Below are 7,011 nucleotides of genomic sequence, written 5' to 3'. Positions count from 1 at the left end.
TGAAGGATCAAACAAGGCCATAGGTGGAGACAGCAACTCGATGTGGAATGCGGAGGCCTGCGACACTAGGCCTCCTACACTAGGAACATATCACAGGAGGTATTAGGAGAGTCCAAAGATATAAGCTCACCTGATAACAAAATATTGCAAAAACAATAAGGTTTATATACAAGACATTTAAGAAAGTACAATAGCTAAACACGAACCAAAGAGGGTAATTCTTCAATCACATAGGAGTGTGTGAAAAGTTTTATAGTCATATTGAAACCACAGCCAGAGAAAAAAGTTGCTCACTCTATCTACGCAAATGGAGAAAAGAAATCAAGATCATGGGAGAGAGTAATTGAGCACAGAGTAAAATGTGTGATGTTATATATATCTACCATGAAAGCCAGTCATCTTTTCCGGAAATTGGCGGAAAGTGCAAAAATATAGAAGAAAGGCTTCCATGTGATTAATTTAAAACATAGCATAAGACAGGATGCTCAAGATAGCTTATGGTGTGTTTTAGATGACAAAGAACTTTCACTAACTACATAATGTCCACGTGAATATGCATAACTTAGCAGTTGCTAATGAGATGGTAATTAAAGTTTATGTCCATACAGGTGGGTGAGCAGATGGTTGGATAGGTAGGAAACCAAGATGAGAAACATCAACAAAAATTCATATCAAGCACAAAATAGAACCAAACAATAAACCAAAATAAATATTTCTCCTTCTCATCACCACATGTACTTCTAATCCAAATTACCATATCAATAATTCCTGCTTCAACAATTTATAGCACAAACAGGTAACATGTGATATCAAATTAAGAGTTACAGAAGGAACCAAATCATAAAATTGAAATTGCAACCACAAGTAATGTCTCCAACATTCAACATTCACGAATAAGGCGTGCACGGTGCAGAAATAATTCAAATTCAATACAAGGCAAATCATGTAACTGTATCAAATTACTAGATTTTAGAAACAATCATTTACAAATCTGTCCCAAAATCTGAAAACGAACCAAAGAAAAAGACAAAGAAGAAAAAAGTACATCTGTTGGTGTTGGCTGACTCAATGACTGGGCTCGAAAATTGTATTAGCACTAAAATGGAAAGGATATAAGACTAAGAAAGAATTGATTGCTGAAAGTTTAAACAGAAAAAAGATTAACTTACAAATTCGATGGTGGCAGCGGCAATATTTAATAATAGGTAAAATATTAAAACAATTTAATAACACAACAATACTAATATTCAAATTCCTGCTGTAACAACCGAAAATGAAATAAAATACTTATTCGCTAACCAATTTGCAATGTACAAGTAACAATTTTAGCCCCTGTTTGACCCCCATTACCTGAAAATGAAAATGGGGGGAATAGTATTTTATAGAAAAATGAGTGATTGAAAAATAAGGAAAAGTTTTCGATTCACGTGTAATATTATTTTATGGAAGATTGTGTGGTTGAAAATAGGAAACAGAAAAATGGAATGTAATGTAATTTAATTTAATGGGTATCAAACAGGGGCTTAATATTCAAACTCCCACTTAAAATGACAAGAACAATTCACTTTTAGGGCTTAATTTGTAGCATGACATAAGACTAACTTAAATCTAAGAAAGCATCAGACATCAATGTCACTCCTATTAATTTAATGATGCTGGGGCATTTAAAACATGCATATTCCTTTGAGAAAATAATCAATTATCGTTTCGAACTCGCTTTTGAATCAAAGTGGTTGTGCCTATACTGATCTGATTCCCACTAGGCAAACATATAAAACATAAATGACAACATTCAAAAAATTAAAATATTATCTTCAAGATCCAACAGAACAACTTGAGTATTTGTAAAAAATCATAGTCAATAAAGACAAAACCCTAAACCAACAATAATAATTGTAACAATTCAAAATTAAATTACTATTTACAGAATTTAACATTATAGAATAATCGAGTAAAAAATACACATTTAAACCCACCAAAAAAAATAGAAAAATAGAGAAGGATTAAAGGATTTATTTACCTAAGTCCTAACTATTAACTAAATAGCTTGGACTTTGGTGTTGGAGGGAATGAAGTCGGGGAGTCAGTATGCCGTCTGGATGTGCTGGTTGGAGTCACCGGCGGAGCACTAAGTCCTTCTTCCTGTTTTCTCTAGGGTTAATGGGACTGGCAGATAATTGGGTAATTATGGGTGATTATTTGGGTAATTAGGTTCAGTTGGCCCATTTTAGAAGATTTCAATTTTTTTTCCAATATTGAAGCATTGGGCTGAGTAGGAACAGGCCTAGGTAGATTTTAAAATGGGAGGCCCAAATTCAGTGGCCTTATGGGGGGCTCCACTGCTGGTGGCGTGTTGCACATCTTCTATAAACCTGAAGGAAATGGAGAGAAGGCCGATGGTGACAGTAGTGAGCTTATGGATGGCTGCGAAGGGAAGAAGATTAGATGGGCAAAAAATTGTGTGATTTGCTCATTTGTGAGGCTTTGCCCGATTTTTAATTGATTCACATTGGTTGGTGTGCATCAACCCTAAAAGAATAGGTTCTCGGTCTCTTAAAACCGAGAACTGAATTAATTTTAAACAAAATAGTTTGGATCTTATGGCCACCCCTACTTTTACCTTTGTCTTAGATGTCCTATTCTTGAAAAAGTATAATTTAGCTTACTATATAAATAAGTCAGACTAATAAGTTTTACTCGTAATATACTTGAATAAATTATTTTTTCTTATTTATGAACAAAAAGATTACTAAAGTAGGGGTTAACTGTCGCAATAAGTAACTTACTCATTCCCAACTTTGACAAATGAAATTACTCATTTACCTTTGAACTTACTTATTTACTATCAACGTCACTTACTTAAGTAATTTTTATAGCCTAGGCAATCATCCCATTGATTGTCTTGGTTGTCATCTTATGATTACCCATTATATAAGCAACAAATTTGTTAACAAATATTTTATTGAACAAAAATTGTATTAAGGTCCCAATCAGATAACGGTGGATCAATGTAAATCCATAATTGCAACACTGATAAATGGTTATGTTTGATTTATGGGTTGTCATTATTTATGGCAAGTTGTTATCGAGTAATTATTGTATACAAAACTTTAGGTTCGTAAAATTTCAAATGCAGTACAATCAATTGATTAGACAACCTAAGTCTTGCGGAGACTAGCCTATAAAAAAAGAAATAAAAAACTGTAGTCTCTGTAACTTATATTTCTATTTTTTATTATTATTGAAAAGAAAATTTAAAAGGGATAAGGGCTTATTTAAATGAAAGAAATGGTTAAACTGCATCAGATCTAATGAATAAGTAAGATTTCTTATTTCCTTACCAGTTTCTTTGTACTCATCCAGATCAGGCTCATCATTGATTTCCCAGCCAGACTTCGATGGAATTTCATACAAGCCCTAATGGATGCAGCATGCACTGATGTAAAACCACTGTGGAATATCCAGAACAAAACCGAGTTATTGCAACCAGATTAACGATAGCAACAGCATCTTATCCAGGTTCACTCTAAAACTTCATTTCACATATATAGACCTTGTTTGAGCCCTATTTTGAGGGGGAAAATGAATTTTTGAATAGTGTATTGATCGGAAATGAGTGGTTAAAAAATAAGGAAATGTTTTAAATTTGCGTGTAATATTATTTTATTGAAGACTGTGTGGTTGAAGTAATGTTAAAACACTGTAGAAGAATTCATTTTTTTCCAAAGAATGGGGATCAAACAAGAGCATAAATTAAGAAACGAATATAACACTAAAGCTAAGCAACCTCCCGCAAGATCGAAGTGCATAGATCAAGTACAAGGGAAAATGCATCAATTATAATCATAAACCATGACTTTTCAAGCTTTCAATTCCATTCAAACTTTCCTTGGTGAAACAGTGGCTAACCATAAACAGACAATAATATCAGCAAGTAAAACAGTTAAGAAAACTATGTTTAGGCTCATAAGATTTTGTTATGAAAAGTACATGCACTCTTCTTAATGATCTCCTCTCCTATCAACAAGACAGCGCTCAGATCAGTAAGAGTAATAATAGACCAGTGATTGCTTACTATATTCTAGAAAGAACATTCTATCCCACTTTACAACGTATACTCGAGTTCTTTCATAGTATGTACCATTAAGAATGCAGCAAAAATGTTATTGAAATAGAAAAGATAATATTCAGGAATTGTATTACAATAACAAAAATGGAATTGGATAATCGAAATCTTAGAACAATAACCACTAGTGTATTACTATGTGTTGATAGATACAGAGCTAACCTGGATGATGTTCTTCAATACTCAAAGTTTCTGATGGTGCTTTGCAAACATCATCATAGTGTCTACCTTGAACTCCCAGTAAACTGAACAACCACCATCTCTTCGATGTTTGAACGGACTCATCATCAGATAGTTTCTGGATGTCACATAATACTTGGTTTCTATTTGTTCCTTCATCATCACTAACAGTGGCACCTTCAACATTGCACTCATCTACTAGCTGCATGTGTATATTCTCCTCCATGCAATCAAGATTTTTCAACATTTGTCGTATGTTCGGCAAAGTGTTTATAAACAGGGGTGTTTATATATAGGGGTAACTGAGTGGTGGAGGTCCGGGTAGCACTTGTGAGTCCTACAAATGTGTGGATAAAAAGTGGTTTGATCAAAGTATTTATAAAATAACAAGAAACACCTTGCCAAACATATTCTTGGTGCTCACCAAAATAATCCACCACTTGAATTTCCCCAGCAAGATTCACCAATTGTGTCCAAAATGCATCTTCAAGAGAAAAAGGATCATTAATAGTGTTTTGTAGATGCAGAAACTCATGGGCATGATAACCTTTAAATACAAGAGCTCGGGATATTATGTAGACAAAAAGAATTAGTAATTCAAGTATAAGTAATGTTCCTCTTATCTATCTTTTGATCAACTGAAAAAATAAAAGTAACAAATCCATGTAAAACTTCAAATATTGCAAGTCTATAGAAAATAAAAAACAGAAGACTATATAACTTCTACATAGAACATGTTCTTTACGTCGAAACGAAGATTTTCCCACATAACTAGCAGCACGGCAAAAAATTAGAACATGATTATAACTACCTATGCAACTTTAAAAGGAAAAAAATTATGATAATAAATAAAAAACAATGAACTTAATTGATTTGAGGACTGATAAAAAAAAAAACGCAATTATATTCATTATAAAATCAAAAAAGAGAAAAATTACCTAATGTAGTAAAGAATATAACCTTCACTAATTTGAGAACTAACAGAAGATGAATTGAATTCAGAAGGAACTTACAGGCGTACGTGAGTGGTGAGACCAGTTAGGGTTTGAGAAGACGGTAGGGAAATTGGGGGAATTGAGGCTATAATGGACTTTTCCAATATCACCTTTCAAATTATTCCCTCACACCGCTTTGCGCTGATAACATGGTCCCATACGAATTCTCCAAACTTGTTCCAAAATTATTATTTTGTTTTATGATATTTTCATATTTTTCAATTCAATTCATATTTCAACAAAATAAGAAATGGCATATAAAAAATATATGAATATTCAAGCAGGAAATATATGAAGATATTTTTGAATAGTATTATAGCCACAGTTTCTCCTTTTTCCACTGATTTTCATTGCACCAAAACATTTCGATCTTTAATTATTTTAGCAATTATAATCCTCACTTTTTGTCGCATTCATATTATCAATCTCCAATTAAGTATTATATTTAGTTTTGATGGTGATTATCATCCAATTATTCTATTAGAAGTTAAAAAATTTCCGAATAGCTTCCGACCTGTTTGATTTCCATTAATTTACTGTATGATTTGCTATATGATCATTTTCAATCATATATTCACATAATAAAATATATTATACGTTCTCTCAAAAATTTTCATACTTTTTAACCACATATTTTCCTAAAAATACTTTTCAAAAACATTTCTTTCAATTAATGGAATCAAACTGCACCTTATTTTAAAGTTCATATTGTACTTTTTTTTGTCTTTTTGTTTTTGAAAACGAGCATCTTGTACTTATAAAGAACATATTTAAATTTGAAGAGTACCATTTTTTACACATTCCAACAAACTCTTTATTGGGCCCTGTATAGGGGCAATTTCCCTCTTTATTTCATGCATTTTAATTTTACTTTTACTTTTTTCCAAGTATAATTTATTGTTTTTTCTATTATCTTTCAATTACTCTATCTTTGGAGGGGTGGATTCGACTATCTAATTGTAGATCCTACTGAAGTCTAGTTTCAAAGTTTGACATTTAAATTTGAAGAGTTCCGTTTTTTACACATTCCAACAAACTCTTTATTGGGCCCTGTACAGGGGCCGTTCCCCTCTCTATTTCATGCATTTTAATTTTACTTTTACTTTTTTCCAACTATAATTTATTGTTTTTTCTATTATCTTTCAATTACTATATCTTTGGAGGGTGGATTCAACTATCTAAATGTAGATCTTATCAAAGTTTGACTCTTTAAAATTAAGATCATATTTGAAATGCTTCTTAGATATGCTCTTAACGTAGTTTAAGGTGATGGGCAAATTTTATTTTTATTTTGTTTTTGCTCATTTAAAATACGTTGATAGATAATCTTTTTGTATAAGATAAAAATATGTTAATTAATAAAATATTGAGAAATTGAATGCGAAGTTGAGATATAAGTACGACGATTAGCAAATCTTAGAACATTTAATGCAATTAAAAAATGGTGGAATAGGAAAAAAATGTATTGTCAACATTATATTTGGAGTTTTTTAATCTCTAATTTGTAATAGTTTTTTGAAGATTAGTGTTGAAATTTATTTTAGCTCATCACGAACGTACATGTAAGTTACTTTAACATGTTTTTAATTTTGCATTTGTATCCTAATATTAGGGGATATACATGAAAATGGCCCAAATAGTATATAACCTTTTCCAAATTGGCTTTTGACTTTTTTAGAAATTTGAAACTACCCAAAATATCCTTGAAAA

The 7,011-nt window shown here is 31.8% G+C and overlaps 1 protein-coding gene across 4 annotated transcripts in view; it reads right to left on the bottom strand.

Moving 5' to 3' along the window:
- Positions 1-5,453, bottom strand: part of LOC111381643 — a 9,157-nt gene extending 3,704 nt beyond the window's left edge. The window contains exons 1-5 of one of the 4 annotated variants that reach the window (XM_023005444.1): positions 5,320-5,452; positions 4,731-4,790; positions 4,289-4,643; positions 3,342-3,450; positions 2,021-2,372 (exon numbers count right to left, since the gene is read on the bottom strand). The gene's annotated coding sequence lies outside the window, so the exon portion shown is untranslated. Of the gene's footprint in view, positions 1-2,020; positions 2,373-3,341; positions 3,451-4,288; positions 4,644-4,730; positions 4,791-5,244 lie in introns of all 4 variants that reach the window. The other 3 variants (XM_023005445.1, XM_023005442.1, XM_023005443.1) reach the window with 3 other exon arrangements.
- Between the last annotated feature and the right edge of the window lie 1,558 nt (positions 5,454-7,011).

Source organism: Olea europaea, unplaced genomic scaffold (genome assembly GCF_002742605.1).
Source record: "Olea europaea var. sylvestris unplaced genomic scaffold, O_europaea_v1 scaffold2346, whole genome shotgun sequence".
Lineage (NCBI taxonomy): Eukaryota > Viridiplantae > Streptophyta > Magnoliopsida > Lamiales > Oleaceae > Olea > Olea europaea.
The sequence above is the reverse complement of the archived record's forward strand: the minus strand, read 5'-3'. Positions and strand labels throughout refer to the sequence as shown.